The sequence below is a fragment of the Octodon degus genome, unplaced genomic scaffold, assembly GCF_000260255.1.
Source record: "Octodon degus isolate 3935 unplaced genomic scaffold, OctDeg1.0 scaffold00013, whole genome shotgun sequence".
Classification (NCBI taxonomy): Eukaryota; Metazoa; Chordata; class Mammalia; order Rodentia; family Octodontidae; genus Octodon; species Octodon degus.
The window spans coordinates 13,179,963-13,202,376 of record NW_004524589.1 but is presented as its reverse complement, the minus strand read 5'-3'; positions in this window follow the sequence as shown (position 1 = coordinate 13,202,376).

The following is a 22,414-nucleotide window of genomic DNA, read 5'->3' as shown; positions in this document are numbered from 1 at the left end:
TTATTATTGTTTCCTCTTTATAATAAAAAAAGAAGTAAAATAAACTTGGGACCTGAAAGTTCTACAGATCCTTTCTGAAGCTGTATCTTGAGATCTTAGAAGAAAAGTTAAAATAGTGACCATGTTAATTAAAACAATGTGTACTTTGAGGCTCTGACACACAAAGAGAAGAACAAGATTACTGAAAGAGCCAAATGTAAACTTCTGGGACTCAACATGAAAACAAAATAGCAAACAAAAGAAATGCTATGTTCCTGGAAATTTTCAGAGATCTGTGATGCTCTTAGAAACCTGAAAGAGGCAAAAATGATGTTCTTATTACACTGTCCTTTTATATATTCTGTTTGGTTTACAATTGGTTGGATCTTGCAGTGACTAAGGGACTGTAATAAAAGTTGAAACCAGAGATATGGCATCTTTGCTAAAGTACATTGACACTCTTCCTGTACCTTGTAGCTTTTGGGAAATGTCAAATTTATGCTTTTTGTAGTACTCAAAACAATACCACAGCAGTGACATGGCAAGAAACCAAGTATATTCTCATTTTCTAGGGCTAGTTAAAACCTGCTTTTGTCTATATGTACATAGATTTCAGGGGGTGTTTTGGTGAACTTTCCTTTTGTCAGTTCAAAACACCTGATGCATCTGATTTTAAGGAAGAGAGTTAATTTGACTCATAGTCTGTTGCTTTTACTTCATGCTTTACTGGCTCCAAGGAAGACAAATTATGGTGGTTGAGAGCATAGAACATAAATGAGGGGGCACTGGATGTAATCACCAAGCCCATGCTCCAAGGTGACCAGCCACACCCAGAAGTACACTTTACTATTTCCTTAGGTAGCTGTCAAAGCAGTCAAGCTGACAAGATTAACGGTCACAAGGACCTGAATTATTTAGACAACCTTGTTCAATCACATTAGCCTACCACAATAATATCAAGATATTGGACCTCGTAGGAAGTGTCAGGTATCCAAGAAGTCCAAATATAGTCCAAGTAATTGAGTTAAAATGAAAAATCATGACAGATATTCAGAAGCCTGTCACCCCAGTGAATTTTCTATGGTTCTAATGATAAAGAATGTTGAACAGTTTTTCTGAACAACCGAAGAAAATTTGTCTTGCACTGTGTACAGCTGTGAAAAAGGTACACATTAAGTAGGACTCTTTGGATTTTAGAAGCTAAATATGTTGAGATAGAGGGCTGTACCCTATTTACTGTATAAACTATAATAGAAGACTTTGAAATAAATTGATAAACAAATTCATTAGTTTTCCTGAGACCTAGGGCAAGAGAAAGTTCTACAGTAATTATAGATTCAGCATGATCTATAGTCCAGAAACTATAACATTTTGTGCCGTACCACTGTAGATTTCAATGTTTCTCCAAGTGTCATTTGTAAGAATTGTACACATTGTCTTTGGCCAGCTCTAAAGGAGAATCATAGCACAGGTATCTGTAATTTTCTGCTGTTAAACATTATTCTTTTGAGAAGAAAATGACCAGAAAGAAGAGTGGAGTGTCCAACAAAGGGCTAAATGATTATGTTGTTAAAAGAAAAATACCCAGCAACATTGTGTTATCACACAAGAATAATTTTTGAGCTAATGGTCAAAATATGACAGTGTTTTCATAAAGGTAGAATATAAAAGTCAAAGGAAAAAAATACAAAATATTCATTGGCCACTGTCAATGTTACATAATTTTATCAAATAACTTACATTTACAACTTCTGTTCTCAGGACCAAGGAGATAGCTCAGTAGAATAAGCACTTGCCTGGCAAGCGCAGGGTCCTAAGTTCAATTCCCAGTACCGCCCCCTCCCCCTCGAAAAAAAAGAACTTGTGTTTTCAACAGTCAGCCTTGGTTTAGTTGTTTCTGATTCATTGTATTCCAAGGAAGAGAGCTTTGTCACAAATGTAGTGTTGTATTTCATTTACATCTGATGAAACTTCCTAGATATGAGATACTTCTGTGTTACTGACAGAAAAATATGCAGAAATGCAGAGGGTAGAATATTTTGCTGGTTATTTTGAATATCCCCTTTATCAAAGATAAATGTATCTGTGACTTGATGATCAGTTTTAACAAACACCAAATGAGGTATCTACAAATATATATATATATATATATATATATATATATATATATATATATATATATAGTTTCTAAATTCCTCCTTTTGTCTATATTACTTTTTTAAAGTATTTTTATTACAAGGTCTACAGGGCCTCACTATACAGATGAGAATCACCATGATCCTCCTGTTTTCAGCCTCCCAGGCACTAGATTACAGGTGCCCACCAATATGCCTAATCTCAATCACTGTCTGAGTGCACTTCGAGGGCAGGGATGGCATGGCACACTGGGAATTCAACCAAGTCCTTACATCTAAGCAGGTGCTTTAATCCCCTGAGCTATCTGCCTGGCCTTTATATTACTGTTTTTGAATGAGTCTTAACTTTATAAATTCATAGAATATGAAAATTAAAGGAGTTAGATCTGAACCTTGTGAGGAAGACTTCCTCTTCTCCATAGTGATTTTGAATTTGAGATTGTGGTAATTACTAATAAAGTTTTGCAATTTCCTTTGAGGGAAATTAAGCAGAGAGAGAGAAAGGGAGACAAACAGAGAGACAGAGAGAAAGTGAGACAGAGAGACACACAGAAACACACAGAGACTGAGATTTTGAAGAAGAATATAAAAAAATGACGACGATGATGCTGGGGACAAGAGGATGGCTCAGAGACGCAACATTCAGAAAGTTCACTTATGTAAGTGAAAGTAAAAGATTGCTGAATATGGGTAAAATTGTGATGTAGCACACTAAAGAATAAAAGCATTCTATTGCTAGACTTATGTTACCCTCTCTTCTAACCTACTTATTACAAAGGAGGTGGTTTTTGGTAATTGCTGAATATTTTATTTTCCAGACTTCAGTATGACCTGAATTCTTAAAGGAAGGCACAGGAAATGCAAAGGAAGCCAATTGTTTCCACTTCTGGGTCAAGGATGTAACATAAGCAATGCAGCTCCTGGCTGGCAAGCACGAGGCCTGAATTCAATTCTTGGTACCAAAAAAGAAAACAGCAACAAAACAAAACAAAACAAAACAAAACAAAACAGAACAGAACAGAACAGAACAGAACAGAACAGAACAGAACAGAACAGAACAGAACAGAACAGAACAAAACAAAACAAAACAGAACAAAACAAAACATGACCCTTCTCTTTCAGCAACAGCTCCTTTCTCTACATCCATTGCTTTTCTCTGCCTCCAAAGTCCCAACTCTCGTTCCTATTAGTAGATAAAGCTCCAGGGTTCTTTCTGTTTTCACTTAATCTTAGAACTTTGTATTTACATCTCAAGAAGAGGAAAAATCTGTAATGTTTTGCTGGGTTATTTTAGCTGTCAAGGTTTTTATCAGCTCTTATGTATTTCCAAGATTACTCAACAGCTATCCAGGCAGGAGTTTCCTCGTGTCAAATGTGTTGTGGTTTCTATTTTCCTAGGTGGACAATGTTTGATGCAACCCCTATGCATACTCCACTGCCTTGAAAAGAAATGCCTTCAAGTGAGGTCAAGAGAAGGCTAGAAAGAGGAATGCTTAATCTACGTGGTCAAAGCCATGACTTAAGGAGGGTCAGGAGAACATAGATCTCTGCAGAGTGGGGCTTTTTCTAGATGCTACATATGACTGCTGCTTGAAGGAAAATTAGAAATCCTCTTTCAGATTATATTCATAGCTGTTGTTATGGTTTGTGTCTAATTGTCACCCTAAAGCCTCATGCAGTCATGGGGTGGCTTCTAGACTTTTTGATTAATTCATGATCCAATGCAGTGCTTATGAGTGTGAGTGTTCCCCCTGTCCTGGGGTGGTAATCTGCATTACACTTTAAGGAGGGGAGAGAAGCTTGCTAGAAGCTGAAGCTGCTGCCCCTCCCTTGTTACTTTGTGTTTTCTGACACCATGAATGGCTGCTCTCTGCTACTTGCTACTCTGCCGGAGCCTGCTGAGTATGGACTGAAACCTTTAGTAAGTGTGAGCTAAATAAATGGGTTTTTTTCCCCTTCATTTTAGGTGTTGGGTATTTTGTCCCAGCAACAAGAGAAGAGTAACTAAGGCAGCTGTGATCAAAAATATGGTAAGTGCTGATGTCGCGTGCCATTCAGTGGAAAGGCAAGCCTGTAAAAGTATTTGGGTATATCCTTATTTAACTCACTCAGCAGATTTAGCTAGACTTAGTTCTGTAAAATGTCCAGTTCTTCCCTAGTGAAAGGATCATGAATGGTAAATTTTTTTTAATTATTTACAAGAGAAGACTTCCAGAACTGTATCAGAAAGTGGTAAGAGTGATAGGATAAGTGAATTCAAAACAAGAAGGATTAATGGCATTGTGATATTTTAATGTAATAAATCTTTTAACATTTTCCTATAATGTTAGTCATGTTTGGCATATTCTTTTTTGTGAAGAAAGTTTGTTATATTTATATATTTATCTCAAAGTATATCTAATTGTAATAATTTCTTTTAGAACCCATTTTCATTATGTGTGAAACGATTTTTTGTCTTCTTTTCTTTTTTGCTGTACTTAACAGTACATTAGTTTGCTAGAGATGCTATAAGGAATTAAAGAAGTTGTCTTAAACAACAGAGGTTTGTTTTCTCAGTTTTGGAGGCTAAACATTCAAACATCAAAGGTTTATTAAGGCTTATTCTTTTTAGAGGCTATGAAAGGAAGATCTTTTTTAGGCCTCTCTCCATGGCTTATCTCATATAGATCTTGTCTAGCTAAACCTTTGGGTATGCTGCTGCATTTGTGCTAATGTCAAAATGTCTTCTTCTTACAAAAATATCAGTCACATTTGAATATGCCTCACCCTAATAACATCATTATATCTCACTTGCTTCTTTGACACTCCCATCTCCAAATGCAGCCATAGTCTGAAACTGTGGAAGTTGACCTCAGTAAGTGAATTTTGAGAGACAAAACTTATCCCGTAGCACAGAATATAATAATCATTTTCCAGAATCTTGATCTTTTCCATAACATACACATAGACAGAGATTGTGTTTTTCCTTCTTTTCACAGGGAATTTTTTTATTATCTAAAAAGATTACAAAGTTTTAAAACAAAACTAAGCAAACCATTCAAAAGGATACAGAACTTCACCCAAAAAATTGTATTGTATGGTGTTGTTTTCCAATAGAGACTATATTATCTATCCTGTATCTGCTTCCTTTTTTGTGTATTTATCACTAATCTTTAGCAAAGAACGCTATTACAAATGATGACTACTATTCTTGCCAAAAGTTTTAAAGAATGATTTACATATTTTTGTCATTTTCTCTTTCTGTTATCTATGTTCTATGAATGAAGGGGCCCTAATCAACTGGAATTGAAAACACACAATAGAGTAGTAGGAAATTTTTTATTGTATAGAGCAAATCAATAGATTTACAACTGAGTACATTGGCATTGAAGTGTTATAGTCTATTATGTCCCTAAAAGCTTGACAGTTAAATTCATGTAGCTTTCCCCTAGTTAACTCATAAATAGATAGTAGAAACAGGATGTTATCACTGGATCAGCAGCCAAATTTCAGATGAGTAGATAGTAGCAAGTGCAAGTGAAATGGTGGGGACTTATACAACAGAGCAGAAATACATCTGAGATAACTATTGCTAACATAAATAATTCTGAGGATAAACCACAGTATAATTAAGTCTCTAGCTATAGAAAAGAAATTGAAAAGGGTAAGAAGGCCCATGTTTGTTGATTTTCATTATTTATATTACCAAGGTGCTATGGAAAAGAGATATAAGAATTAACTCATTCAGACCAGATAAGGGAAGACGTGTGGGAAATTTGGAACTTCAAAAATTTGACTACACACAATGTTTCTAGATCATAAATAACAAAATATATTTTAAAAAGGGATTTTCATAACAAAGATTTATTAAAGATTTTACTCAATGATTTCAGTCTTTGGGTGAAAATTAAATAGAAAATTTTCTTTCCAATCCAAAAAATGATTTCAGATTGTATGACAATAGCAGGAATGAAAAGATTTTAAAAGGATCTAGAAAAGAACTTTGTTGGTTTTTTTTTTTATTTTAGAAAAGAACTTTGATGTGTGAACTTCTATCTAACTGAATAGAAGCAACTATATCAGATGTTTCCTGAGGTCTAAAGAGAATAAAGAAGAAAAAAAAATTCTCACTAGCATCTTATTAACCAAAATTGCAACAAAAAGTACCCAACTCCCCAGATGACACAATCTACAGTGCCCACTTCAGTTAAAATCATTGAAGATTTTGTGATATAATGACATTCTCAGAGATTAAATCAAATGTAGATAAGCAATGGCAGAGACCTTAGGCCTAACCAAGGAAATTCCCCCTAATGTAGACAGGGATACAGCAGGAATTTACCACAGCCAGGTACCATTGTCTGTCTGTTTTTTATTATTCTTTAAAAATGAAAACAAATTTTTAACTGATACACAGTGTGCATCTTTGGGTGTTTTCAAACAGGGACACATTCTATGATGTTCATAGCAGGATAAGCATATCGGTCTTCTCAAACAGCATTTCTGTGGGACAGAAATATTCAAATATTTCTGACAGCTTTTTTGAAATATGTAGTGCATTTTAATTATCTGTGGTTATTTTAATATGAAACAGGAGAGCAGAAATTATATATCTAATGATAACAAAGGGCTAATTACTTTTTTCTTTGGTACTGGGAATCGAACTCAGGACCTCGTGCTTGTCAGGCAGGCGCTATGCCACTGAGCTATATCTCCAGCCAATGAGTACTAATTGATCAGTTGTTCTCTATCTCTCCCTAACTATTACTTTTTGCAGGGTCTGGTGACCAATATTTTACTTTAAAATATTGCCTGTTTATATTCCCTATAAGTGAGAACACAGCTTATGTCTGTATTGCCCCTGGTTCACTGATCATTACACACTACGGAACTCGGCCAGGAGGGGAAGGTTTGTTTTTAATTCCTAAGATTCTAGACCAGGAAGCACCGAATCTGGAACTGAGTCAAGGGCTTCAATTGAGCGGGTAAAGTGCTACTCTGCGAGAAGTTCCTGGATGAGGCATTGTGGTTTTTTTTGTTTGTTTGTTTTTGTTTTTTTTTTTTTTTCCTTCAGAGATGAAGGAGTGTGAGGAAGACTGTGAATAAACTCTGATAGACCAGGAAGGACAGACTGTGAAGAAATGGCTCATTGGTCTTCAAATTCATTCTCTCTCCTTTCTAAGAGGAAGGCTAGATTTCATTTTCCACAACTCCTAGGATTAGGGTGACCATGTTGAAGAGTTCCTATGAAAGGGACTTCCATACAAGTGATGTGCAACTTCTAAACTTTGCTCAAAATCATCTCACTCATGCTGATACAATGTCTTTCTTTCTGTGTGTTGATTCCCAGGTGCTTCATTCAGTTGACTCCTGGTATCTTAGAAATGGTGTCACTCCACCCTCTCCTTCCTACCTAAACTAGCCATATTGAATATTGTTGAGTGAGGGATGCCTCATTTGCTGCTCTACTGAAATGTAGGTATACTCACTAGCTAGGGTAGTCAGTATAACCTACTATTGCTTAGCACTTGTTTTGCCCATCAGATTTAACAGTATAAAACTGTGTTCTGGAAACAAATTGATAGATTTACTGAATATTGGTGATTTTTAGAATGATCTTTTAAAAATCTCCATTTCATTGATTAAAATTCAGACACAAGTTTGGATTTTTGTGGCTTGTGGTAGCTAATGTAGAAATGAATACAGACCATAAAAGCACACAGAAAAAAATAAATATAGGAGATAAATGTACATAATAAACACTTTTTTCTTATGACTCATATGGTAAGTAATATTTTTTCACATAGAGAAGCCACTCTTGCCACCTTATTAAGAAAATTATCATTCCACTAGCCATATCTGCTTGATAAAATGACAATATCTGCCAGGGAAAGTAGCACATGCCTATAATCCCAAAACTTGAAAGACTAAGGCAGAAGCATTGCTGGGAGTTCAACAACATCCTGGGCTGTACAAGGACAGATTGGATTATATAATGACAGTCTATCTTGAAAAAGAAAAAGGCAGACAGGCAGGATGGAAGGATGGAAGGAAGGAAGGAATGAAGGAAAGAAAGAAGGAAGGAAGGAAGGAAGGAAGGAAGGAAGGAAGGAAGGAAGGAAGGAAGGAAGAAGGGAAGGAGGAAAAAACAAAGGAAGAAAAAAGATTTCATTGTTAGAAAGCCATTTAAGAGATAAGAATGTTGGGGAAATATTGTTAAGCCTGAAATTTTTGCTTTTCAGAAGTGCTAGGATTCCACTTTTATGTATTAAAAAATAATAATATATTTTGTTTTGTTTTGTTTTGGTTTGGTTTTGTCCAGGGTCTCATTGAGCAGCTCAGATGTATAGTGATTCTCTTGTTTCAGCCTCCCCAGCTTACAGGCATCTGCTCCCATATCTGGACTCTCCCTGGCTCAGTGCATCAGGAGCTGGGGCCGTGCAGCATGTGGTGCAGGGGACTGAACCCCCGTCTTTGCACTATACCTAAGGAGGCATTTAGTCCACTGAGCTATCTCATCAGCCCTCCTCTTTTATTTAATTTTCTCTATCATCTATGATATGTCTTATTATGTTTCTACCGGTGACAAAAATGTCTCCACATTTATGAAGACATGACTCTGATTCTCTACTTTTCTCCAGTTTCCACTGATGTTACCTGAGCATTGGAAAGGTTAGTGGAGTCACAAAGCTAACCATATGCTTTGCCTCCGCTGGTGTTCTGCAACTGATGTGCTGTCATCGTCACAGTAACATTGGCCCTGTGGGCATGGACAGATGTGGCACTCACAAGTGCACTGAGTTCATAGGGAAGCAAAGGGATTGCCACATTAGCCAATTCAAGTGTCACAATTTCCAGCATAGAACCAGTCCTATGTCTACAATTCTTTAAGTATTTATGTAATTTCACTGCCTCTATTCCACGTGCTAACCATGTCTTTAAAAGATAGACTTTTTTTTTTTTTTTTTTGGGAACCGGGGATTGAACTCAGATCCTTGCGTTTGCCAGTCAAGTGCTTATCCTACTGAGCCATCTCCCTGGCCCATCTCTCCAGCCCAAGATAGAGACTTTTATGTTTAATCTTGGAAGTGTACCAGGATATTAGACCATCCATATTTTAGTTAAAATTACTCCATTCCTGGAATTTAACACTTTTTTGTCATAATTTCAGCAGTAGCAGATTTGATCTTTTTGAAGAATTATGGGTAAAACTAGAGAAATTTTTGACACACCCAATCTAACTGCCTAGGGTAGTAGTAGAAAGAATAAATGGAACACAAGGCATCAACTGGATTATTAGCCTTTGTCTCCAGAAAGTCTATTTTAAAAGTCATTTAGGCAATGATTATAAAAGTACATTGCTAAGACGACTTCTTTCAGTGACCCTTTTCCTTTTTCCCATTATTAATATAAGGTAAGATAACAATGCTTGGCTTTTTGTGTAAGTATGAGGATGCTGTTAGGGTGAATAGAGTACACATCTCTATGGACAGAATATGGGCCAACTTTAAAGCATTCACATGACAGAGAAATTCTTGGTAGCTTAGATTAGTACATCAAGATTACACTGAATCATAAATCGCCTAAATGAAACAGCTTTAGCTTTTGTAATTGAAATATTGGACTGTGTTTTACATTTTCCTTGGATACAAATGTTTATTACAATATTTTCAATAACTCTATTCAGTATCAGGAAATGTGTTTGAATTACAATGAAGATTTTGAGGTTCATTGACATGATTTGTTTAAAGGTTTGAATATGTACTTTTGTTTAGGCTAGGAAATTTTATGATCCACTGTTTATGTTTGAACAAACTAACACAGCTCTGAGTTGAAAGGACTAAGGTAGCGCTAACATTCTGTCTCCCGTATATTAACTCATCCCCAGTGAAGACACCCATTTAAATTTACAGAACCTTGTACTGACAACAATAAAATCTTATCTTCTCAGAGGCACAATCCATTTACCTTGTTAACTTTTCCTAAAGCCAACAGTAAAATGCAATAAGGTTCTATTCTGTTTCCTGTAAACTACAAGGGAAGAGGTCTTTAAATTTTATTCATAGACGTTGAGAGAATACCAGCAAACATCTTGTAAATTACATGTAGTATGTACAAAGCAGTTGAAGAGTAATTTTGTGCAAATAACCTCCTAGGGCATTCAGACTCTGTTTTCACAGTTTCACTGAGGAAAATCGTGAAAACAGGAAGGTATTATGAAAATAAGATGTCTGCTTGTAGTGGTGTCTGTGTGTGACAGAGAATGACACTTGCTAATCCAAAAGATTCAGAAGTTGTTGTGGACATACTGAAATAACAACTTGCACTTTCTATGAGAGAATCACAAAAGAAATCATGAGAATTTATGTTGTGAAGTTAGACTACATAGTATAAAGAGATATTTTTCATGTTTCTCAGAATATGATTGAGCTTTACTTGCTACCATTTATAAATGCAAACAGAGTAATCAGCAATGTTCGTTTTACCTCTGTTTATTTTATCTCATGTCCCACTCCCTTTTGCAAATAAGGTTGTATTTTTTGAGCTGGATCTTCAGCAGTTTCTCAGCATTTTATTAATGCGACATCTCCCTCATAACATATACTTTTACGTCTTGCTCCATGTGAGGGTTTAGTATTTACTCAAGGAATTGGGGAGTTACTAACCCCAAGTAAATCTCTTTTCTGACGTTATGGTGTATTAAAATGATGGTGAAGGTCAAATGGAAAATTTGACTAGGAAAATGAATTAGAAAATTTTGGAATCAGATTCAGAAAAGTTAAGGAAGAATGTTTGCTCAGATGACCCCACCATTTTTTTTTTATCTCCAAATGTGTCTAATTTCTCTCAAATTCCTCCACTATTTTACTTTAAATATTTTTTCAATTTTTTTCTAAATACATCATTGCAATATATATGCTGATATTTCATATGAAGAGTTATTACATATATAACACATCTTAATTTTAATTTTGTCTCATTGTCTTTTCTGCATCTCTGCATCTCATGTTTCACTCCCTTTTGTAAATAATGTGTCATCTAACTTTTATTTTGCTTTGTATTTGCCATTTTCATATAAGAGGAATGATGTGATATTTAAACTTTTGTGTCTGATTAATTTCACACAAATTCTGATCTCAAGTAACATCCATCTTCCTACAAATAACTCATATTTATCTTTCTTTATGGCAGAGCAGATGTACTCCATTGTGAGCAAATATATTTTATTTATTGATTCATCTATTGCGGACCCGTGGGCTGCTTCCATGACTTAGCACGTATGAGTTGTGCTCCTATGAGCATGGTTATGCATGTATCACTGTAATATGATGACTCTAGCTTTTGGGGGATGATATCTAGACAGGGACTAGCCAAGTCAATTTTCATAATGGTTATATCTTGCTTTCAACATTTTCTGCAAATAATCAAAACTAATACATATCTAATTTGCCCATAAAATGAATTAGCACTCATCCCCTTGGAAAGGACTTTTTTCTGCATTTACACATTAACTAATAAGACCCATCACATTAGATTTGGAAGATGAAAACATGCAATATCTGGAAAGCAGATGAGCATTCAAATTTAAAGTTTCACTCTTATTAAAGAGATATATATTTAAATACAACATGATGTGTAAGACAAGGGCAATTCTTTATGGTCCATTTGTATTTGGCTCAATAAAAATGAAATCACTGAACTCTTACCCCATGCAGTGTAACACGGATTAAGTATATGAACTCTGAAGCTAGCATTCCTGGGTTTGAATCTTATTTTCTTCTTTGACAGGAGACAATTTGCAAAGTTTCCTTCGTTTTCAAGCTGCTTATCTACCTAATGTGCAAGTAGAGTATGAAATATCAGAATCACTATGTATCTGTAAGCTGTAGGTTTTCAAAAACAGTTTTGTGCATACATTTTAAATGTAAATTATGCAAGACATTAAATTACACATATTTGTTAAACTCAAGGCACATTTTAATGAGTCTTAATTAAGCCTAGAGTCCGTGTACTAAAATATGATATCACAGATTTTAGGACAAATTGGAAGAAAATTATGAAATGCTTTCTAATGTCCAACATTTTAAAATTGTGTACTCCAATTTATATAAGAAAATTATCTTCACTTTTCCAAAAGAGGAATATTTTTGTAATTAGGGACTAATTTGAGTTTTTAGTCCAGACACAAAAGAAGAGACCTTGGTTGAAGGCAGTTCTTTGTCTCCCGCCTCCGTCCTGTGCTTCCTGCTCCTTTGTCCACCAGGAGCCCTGTTCTCTGTGTCTGCATTTCAATATGTTGCCATGCACAACAGCTTTAGCTATTCCTGAAAATGATCTTCATGGTGACCTTAGTTGAGGCAGATTCTATCCTTCACTTTTCCCTACAGGGCTCATAACAATCTTTTAATATCATATGCATTTGTCTCCCCACTTATTGTTTGCCGTTTTCAATACAGAGACAGAGCTGTGGTGGCTTTGTGTCTTCACATTCCCAGTGTCTAACATATGCCTCCTAGGTATAAAGCGGTCACGAGTTAGTTGCTGAATAAGTCAATTCTGTCAGCTTATTATTGTTATTCTTACACTGCAATATGTGGCTTGAACTGCTTGTTTCTCGGGTTTTTTCTGATAATATTTTTTATGTTTAATATCTTTACATAGGACAGGCGAACATTTCTTTCTTGCTGTTTGGTATTTGAGTGTATGGTTGGTTCCATGATTTCCTCTGTCATTGATTTAGTGCTGGTGACCTAAATTAACTGATTTCTCCACTTCTAAGTAACCCAGATCTCAAAATGATTTATTTCTATGTCTTTGGGAAGGCCGTTTATTTATGTCCAGAAAAAATGAAGATATATATTTTCTGTATAATATTTAAAAAGAAAAGAAAATGTTAACTGCATATGAATTCACAACAGTATTTTGTGTTGTTACAGTACCCTAAATTTTTTTTTTACAGAGAAATGTTGTCTTTTAACGTGTTTTATATTGAGTTTATTGCCTTTTCATGTTCAACAAGATGCAATATAGAAATGATTTATCCCTACTAAGTACACAAGGTGTATGTTTTTAAGCCACCTTTTCAGGCACTTGGGCTGCTATAGGAGGACTGTGAGGTCGATGCACAGGCACTGCTAGGTTCCTAGAGGTCCAATAATGCTGCGCCACAAATGAGGGGTCTTACATGATGAAAGGTGACAGCTCGCTGTATGGTGGTGAGAATGTTGAGACCTTAGGGTGTTGAGGGTTGATTCCTTCTGAAGAAGGAGACCTGTGAGGGACTTGTGAGGGAAAACTCTATTCTATGTACCTTTCTGATCTCTGATGATTTCCTGCAAATCTTTGATATCCCTCAGTTGTCAACCCACCACCCCAATTTCTGTGTTCATGATGGAATGTCATTGTCCGTAGACATTGAGAATGTCTATACCTTTGTATTTCCCATGTTTTGTAAGTGCAACAACCATGACAGTTAAGGCTCACTGTGTTCCCCTTAAACTTCATGTTTACTTACTGCATCTACAATCACTCTATTTTAAAATAACTTCATATTATGAGATATTAGATGTTTGAACTTCATCATATACTTCTTTGGGGAAAATTCAACAAATTAAATTCAAACAAACTGTGTAAACTTTTAACTATATTTAAATATAAAGTACCTTGGGCCAACCGAATAGCTCAGTAGATTAAGGAGCATACAAGCAGGTGCAGGGGCCAAGTGTTCGATCCCCGGGCCTGCCACACTTGCCTCGCCTCCGGGGCACACTGAGCTGGCAAATGAAACGGGGCGTGGTGGGGCGCACCTGTAATCCCAGCTTGTGGGAGGCTGTAAACAGGAGAATCACTAAGATTCCGATCTAGTAGTGAGACCCTGAACATTCCGTAGATCCTTCCCTAAAAAATAGACAAGTAAATAAAATAAATATACAGTACCTTGACTAGATTTATATTATATCATTTCAGAAGAGTGATAATCAGGTTTTTTAGTGTTTTCACTTATTGGTTTCAAATAAATAAAAACCTGAATTTACTCAATTTCACTTGCTTATCTTTTGATCAAACCTAAGTTGCGCATTTATTTGTGTGTTCACTATTGTATTATATCATGTTATATTTTCTTGTATTAGTTTCTTACCTCTTTTCCTACTTGGTGGTCATAAAGGAGAATGTCAGAAGATTTACAGTGTTGCCACATTTCTACTCTGAACCCATCCTTTTTGTTTCCATAATCATTTTTTTTAATTTATAAGCTTCTTACAGTCTCATTTCTTCTTTAGTCTTAATATTTACTCCTCCAATTTTTAAATTTATTTCCCCTTTTTTAAAAAAAAATATGTATTTGGTATACGGTCTCACCACACAGCTTGGTGATCCTACTGTTTTCAGCCTCCCCAGCGCTGGATTACGGGTGTGCACCACCATGCCCAGTCTTGGTGGCTGGCTCAGCATGCCCCAGGGGCAGGACCAGTGTGACATGTAGGATTGGGGATAAACCCTGGTCTCTGCACTTGCCTACGCAGGCACTTGGTCTTCTGATCTATCTCTCCAGCCCTTATTTTCCTCTTTGCTCATCTCCAATGCATATATTGATAAGTAAATACAATTACCACATAGTACATGGCTATACAAATCAAAAAGTGAGGAACTCTCAGAACCCAACCAGTATGCATTTATTTCCCTCTGCAACCATCAGCAGTAGCCTGTCTTTTTAAAGAGAATAAACTCACCAAAATGAGTTTGACACCATTTATTTTGTGTTCACAACAGACAGGAAGATGACTGGCCTTGGGTATGAAAGTTTTGAGTGAGTTAGAGAGAAATGTCTTTTTAAAGTTTGTATTCTTTATCCAAATAAAGAACACTAGGGTTCTGAATTGTAATACTAAATAAGATATATTTCAAATTTTCTTTAAAAAAGTCTGATATCATTCTACTGCACATTGAATCTAGCTAATGACTAAAGCTTTTAGAAATGGTAAAAATATTTTCCGCAGAATAAGTAGGCTCTTGTCCCTTGTGTATACTTTGAACGTCACACTATGCAATTATGCAATGCTTCTTTTACCTGCACTGCATATGACCTATCTAAATTTAATCAACTGACAATGCTTTGGCAAAAATAGTTAAATATAGAGTCTGAGATTCTTATTAATATATCTCTTCATCATTTTGGAGCATGTCAGGGAAAGTCAATACATCAAAATCAGTTTTTAAGGTTGGAATAATGACAGGTTATGGACTAGTTTACTTTCAAATCTCCAACCTTTTTTTGGTTTTCAGCACTATTTTACAAGAGCATCTAATGAGGTCAACAACATCAAACAGAGAACAGAAATGTCAGCGCAGGCTAAATCCGATGATTTACTCATTATTCACTGTCAAGACTAGCTTATGAGCTTTTAATGATAATTCCAAATGAAAAACCCTGGAAAAAATGAAATGGAAAGTGAAATAATTAGCATATATGAGACTAGTCCATGTTCCAGAGTGATATAGCCTATTCTTATGACTTTATAATTTTATAACATATATAAATTTTAGAACAGCTCATTTATATCTGACCTTTGGAATTTCTTTCCCCCATAATCTATATTTATTTATGTCAGTACTTTCTAGAGAAAAATGGCTCTGTAAATTCCTGTTTGCTTTCAGAAATAAAAACGTATTCGCTACAGATACTGAAAACCCTTATTGAAGACAGGTGTTGTTTATTAAATATGCTTATTTTTCAAATTTTCTGCTGCTTTTCAACTCTCTGTGACCTTTTGCTTATCCCTGCTGATTCTCTGGTTTTCCAGGGGTCACACCTGTTTTTAAGAAATGTGGGAAGGGAGTGGGTGGAGATTTGAGAAGAAAACATCTGGTTGAACATTGCTGTAAAGGATTTTTATTTATTGCTTAGTCTCCTCACCTTTCGCCCCAGGCCTGCTTTGTTGACAGCAGCAACATGCCTCTTCTTGTCCTATGGGTTAGGATTTTCTTTTAAAAAAAAATGACAGTACTACTTTGAGAACCATACTGAGCAGTTTCTTGCTTTCAAGGAAATCCTCAACAATGACAAAACAAATACAAGGAACCACTTTTGTGATCAAATAATATATAAACGTTGAATGATAAAGTATGTGTTACTAAAAAAGAAATATCTAAGACTTGTTATTTGTGTCTAAATTAGCACAGCTTTCAGCAGTTTAAAACACGGGGACACAACATATGTATGAATGAAACTAGGCTAGTCTATGTGATGAGAATCTAACTTTGTATTAATCTACTTTAGCCTCTTATTGGTGGCAGGAAATGCATGCATCCATGCATAGTTACTAGTTTCCAAGTAATTCTTTCTGGTATATTTCATGCTGCCTCCTCTAACCACAGCTCTATTGCTTTGCCATTCATACCCTATTGCTTTCGTGTCTAAATCATTCTTGGAGGTATGGAATGTTGTAACAGAATTAAAGGCTAGAAGTTGATAAAAGAGCTAGGTGCACCATGCAGGGTGGAGAGCTGGGGGCACCAAGAGGCTGATGCAGGAGGATCAACATGTGTTTAATGCCACTCTGGGCTACAGAGTGAGTTCAAATCCAGCCTGAATCATATAGCAAGACTGTCTCAAAAAGCAAAAAGTTAATAAAGGAAAGAAGAGTGTCAAACTGATTTAACTTCAGTAATCAGATGTAGAGTAGCCAAAATCCTCTTTTGATTTGCGTGAAAGTGAATACTCAGTACCTGTCCTACTCATCTTTTACACTTTTATGGTAGTTTGGCTAGTGCTATCTCTATTAGATATAAATTCATGCTAGTAAAATTTTACCAACATGTCCTTTGAAATTATTTTAATACTGAAGTGGCAGAAGTGTTTCCTGTAATTGTTTCTAACCCTTATGAAATGGGCCTTCTGTAGGTTGTAAATAATGGTTTTATCACAAGCTGACCACTTACTCAGTATAGGTAATGCACACTAACTGAGCTGTGTGTAACGACTCACTGCAAATCCACTCAATAATGTGAAGTATAAATAATTATTTCCCTTTTACAGGTAGCTAAGCCAGCATGGTCATATGATTTGCCATGGCCATATGAGCTAATGCATTATGGAGATAAAATTCAGAAGATCTCATGCTCTTAGTTGCTATGAAACAATAGACTATAAGGTAGCAATAGTTTACAATACTGGTGTTAATTTGGATCATATCAGATTGAACCATTGAGAGATAGATGATAGATAGATAGATAGATTCTCTCTCTCTCTCTCTCTCTCTCTCTCTCTCTCTCTCCCTGCTATATTTGAGTTAATACCTGTATTTGTTTTCTGTTTTTACTTTATTTTTGTGAAGTGTTACAAGTGTAGTGATTTCCACCAAATGCAACTTGATTGTCTCTACATGTAATCAAGTGACCGTATCTTAAAATTTTATATTGAACTACTCTGGTCTACAATTTTCTCTCCCGTTTCCATTGTTAAGAACTTTTCTGAACATACAGGTGCACATGGGTGAGAATGCAGGATAATTTTCCTGTTTAATGGTGAGTAACAATCTTCCCTCTGTCTCTAACTTTAATTCTCCTTTACCATACAACCAATATACTAGTTCTGGTAATTAAGATATGGACATCTTTGAGGTATGGGCACTATGTTATCCATCACAATATACCGTTTTATTTTAATATTTTTCTGAAATCTTTAGGATGCAATGTTCCAATTCCTCACCGACTATTTATTAAAATTATTGCAGTAGGGGGACCAGCCAACTAGCTCAGCAGATTAAAGCACCTGCTTAGACAGACGCAGCCGCAAGGGTTCTATCTGCGGCGTGTAGTGCCAGCCCCACCCCCGGGGCCCACGGAGTTGGCAATTGAGACTGGGCGCATCAGCACGTGACTGTAATCCCAGCTCTTGGGAGGCTGAACACAGGCAGATCATCAGGAGTCTGATCTAACAGTGAGACCCTGTAGATCTTATAGACCCTCTCCTAAAATACAAAAAAAAAAAAAATTGTTGAAGTAGGATACATAAAAATTATGCACCTATCAATATGGATATTATATATACTAACATAAATTTGTTTCATAAAAATAATTGTTGAATCAAACTCATTATACAAAATTCAAAAAATTTGGTCTCTTGAACTATGTTGAAAATTTTGATTTTATGATATTTTTAAAGATCTCTGCACATCTAGGAATATATGTATGCTGTTTGAACAAATGAAAGCTTAATTTTCCATATATACTACTTACAAAATTTTAATCATTTCCCTTTGCAGATCTAAAAGAATATATCTTTTTTGTGTATTTAGTACACTTTCTACAGGGTCCCACTGCACAGGTCAGACTTGTAGTGATCCACCTCTTTTGAGACTCCCAAATGCTGGGACTATAGGTGTGTGCCACCATGCCCAGTCTCATTCATCATCTCAGTGCACCCCAGGGGGACACAGTGTACTGGGGAGCGAACTCCAATCCCTGGGCTTGTCTAAGCAGGCACTTTAGTCCACTGAGCTATCTGGCTGGCCCATATCTTCACATTTATTACCCAGTATTGCATAGGTAAAATCTAAAGCTATGTTAGATTGCTGTTATAGTTTTATATAATTTATAAAAGAAATGTAGGCAACAAGGCTCTCAATCAAACAACCTAATGCTCTAAGTTTTATCCTGTTTGAATATGTTATAGTAGATGAATATAGAAAGATTTCAGATACCTTTGAGATTACAGAGGCTTTAGACTACTAATTTGAGCCCAGTCTAATCAGGTCAAAATCTTAAAAGTCAATAGTAATTCCTTTTTCAGAACAAAATTAGAGAGCTACTGCTCAAGGGGGAATGAAGTCTATCTCCTACCTAAAAGCAAGAATGGAAATGGTACAGTGACAAATAAGTGGATTTGGGCAACAATTCGGAGGGGCTTAGAAGTAAACTCTCTAAGTCTCACAGGGAAAGGTATTCGCCAAAATTTTGATATCTTTGCAACTTCATTAGCCCCTTTACAAGGGAGTCAGATAACCCTGCAAGTACTTCAATCATATGGATGGTTGGTTAATAAATATGTGTTGTTAAACTGTTAACTATGAAGCAATTTGTTTTAGTAGCAATGGGAACCAAATACAAAAAGTTTCTGAAATTTCAGACAATGAGAAATGAGCAAACTACTTGAAACACTTCAAACTATTTTTCTTCTATTAAATTGATAGTCATAAAAATAATAATGTGTAAAACTTAAGTTCATTTGCTGTTTGACTTGCTGTCTTTGTACTTTTTTTTTTCTGTATTTAGGAGAGAGTTTACAGGATCTCACTATATAGATCGGACTCATAGTGATCTTCCTGTTTTCAGCTTCCCAAGTGCTGGGATTACAGGCATGCACCACCAAGCCCAGTCTCGACTGCCATCTCAGCGTGCCCCGGGGGTGTTGGAGCTGGCACGGCATATTAGAAATCGAACTCTGGCAGATGCGCTCTGCCTACACAGGCACTTTAGTCTGCTGAGCTGTCCAGCCAGCCCTGTGTAGATTTAATTTTATTGGAAAGAAATAAACAAGTATTATGTTGATTCTATGACTGCAGGAGAATAGTAGAAATGGCTTCAAAGCTGTTTAACCTAATACAGGGAGCAATATAATGGAATGCCAGGTAATAATTCTGTGTGTGTGTGTGTGTGTGTGTGTGTGTGTGTGTGTGTTCGTGTGCGTATGTGTATGTGTATGTGTATTTGGCATAGGGTCTCACGCAGCTTGGACTCATAATGATCCTCCTGTCTCAGCCTCTCCAGTGCTGGGATTACAGGCCTGCACACCACACCTTGTCCCTGTGGCAAGCTCTGTGTGCCTGGGGGTCTGGGCCCAGCTCAGCAAGTGGTGCTGCGGATCAAACCTCTGTCCCTGTGTTTGCCTAATCAGGCCCTTAATCTGCTGAGTTCTCTCACCGGCCTTCAGGCAATAATTCCCATCATTGCATTTGTTGTCATGAAACAACTTCCCCGAGGAATTTTAAGTGAAAATAATGAAGTACTAAACAGAGTTCTATTTCTTGTCCTCTGGATGTATACTGAAGCACACAGCATTTTCCTAGGAGAATGTCTAAACACTGGTGTGGTGGATGTCGGTGGGGAGGAGTAACATTTAGATTTTTAAATGGCCCACAAAAATCTCTTACGTTCAGAGGAAGGGTTGTGCAATACTTATAGGATCACGGAGGCAACGTCGTTATGATTCGATTTTCTACCGATGATTTCCAGTTGGATGTTTTATTAGGAGTGGTATCTTGGGCCTCAGGAATGAGTCCCTGGAAATGGAACCTACCAAAGAGTACTCTGGTACTTGACTAAGCAAGTAGGGTCAGATCTACAATTTCCTATGTGTTCATGCCCTGTAGTGGTTAATCTTCATGGTCAACTTGATTAGCTGGAGAGAAAATTAGATTAGTAAAACGCACTTCCGGCCATGTGGCATTGATGACATCCTGGTTGCTGGCCTTTCCGGTCTGATTCCTCCTTCTCTGTCTGCATCCACGCTGCCAGGAAGTAAGCATTTATCCTCAGATAGGCCCCTCCACCATGATGTGTTTGCCTGGGAACCAGCTAGCCGTGAACAGAGACCTCTGTAACTATGAGCCCAAAACCATTCTCTTTAAACTGTTGGTACTATTTGTGTCAGCAATGGGAAGTTCAGGCTGAAGAAACAACTTTCTGCTATAAGTGTATTGTTTGAATTTTAGCATACCCATACAGAAAATTTCTGTTGAAGAAGAAATGAAAGAAATACTTTGAGGATTTTTATGGTATATAAAAATTGTTGGAATCATCTAAAAAGTGGTTTTAAAAATCTGTGTATTGAATTTATTTCATTTTATTTTGCAAAAGCATTAATCTCATACACATCTCTTTCTGCTTATTGCTTTTGCTCCATTGTTTCTTTGCTTAAACCTCACTTAGGATTACGTAGATCTATAGACTACCCATGTCACTTCTTTTTTATCTTCAGATCCTTATTGGCCTTTGAAAACTTCTTACCACAGTGATGTGAGCACCCATGTTTGTAACAGCACAATTGGTCATAACAAAATATTGGAAACAAGCCAAATGCTCATCAACTAAAGAATCGATTTTTAAAAGATGTGGCATTTTTATGCAATGGAGTGTTACTAAGAAAAGATAAGCTTCAAGCTTTTATAGGTAATGGGATGCAAGGAGAGACCACACTCATAAGTGAAATAAATCAGACCCACGTGTGTAAATACTTTATTGTCTCCCAAGTGTAAGAAATTGAAAAAGTAAATAGTACCTCAAAGGTACAATGGTCGCTGTGAAAGAGAAAATAACTGTGCAAAAGGAAAGAAACAATGAGGATAAGGGAAAGGAGAAAAGGAAGGAAAAAGTAATACACATATTTATATATAAGATAACTTGGATAATTGTACTGCTGATTTCTGATGGTCTACTGAAAGGGGAAGTTTATGCTTATTTTTTCTCTGTTTTTCAAGTTTTCCACAATTTCATTTCATTTTTTTTCTCTCTGTCTCTTTATTTTGTTGTTTTTTGTTTTTTGCTACCAGGAATCAAACACAGGACCTTGCACTTGTCAGTCAAGCACTTATGCCACTAATCTGTCTCCTCAGCCCCATAATATTTGACCAGTTTTGCATTCTTATGTCTGGTAATCTTAACAACTAGTTTGAAGACAACAATATGCAATACAGCAACTATGGTTTAATTCCTATCATTCTGTTTAGTGAAATTCTCTATCATTTCTAATGATGTGTTCCTTTGCTATTTTTTATTTATTCTCTTTAAAAACATAAAAACCCTTATCTCTGTTTGTGGAAAAAGTCTGTTATTATAAGTGTGGAATGTATGTAACTATATATAATTATATTATTACTTTTTATTATGACTTCCTCTTATATCCATTGTTCCTCTTTACATCACCCACTTAAAATATATATGTTGAAGTGAACAAAATATATATCTCTATATACAGAATAGTTAGCATAGATATACAGCTATGTCTTCTTAGTTAAATGAGAAGAGGGTTTTGAACTGGTAGTGTTTAGACAAGACATAACGTCTGCATCTTGTACTACGAGTGACTACTATGAAGACAACAATAGGCAATGTATTAATTATTGTGACTGTCCTACTAACCTGTTTTGAAACTGTCTCATTACTGCGTCTTTCTCAATAAAATTATTAAAACAAACAAATAAATAAATATTTCAAAAATATATGTTGATTTTCCTTGTATGTTTTTCCCATAAAAATATGTTTATGTAAGCTACTAAATTCATTGATATATTTTTAGAATCATCAAGTTAATATTCCTGGAA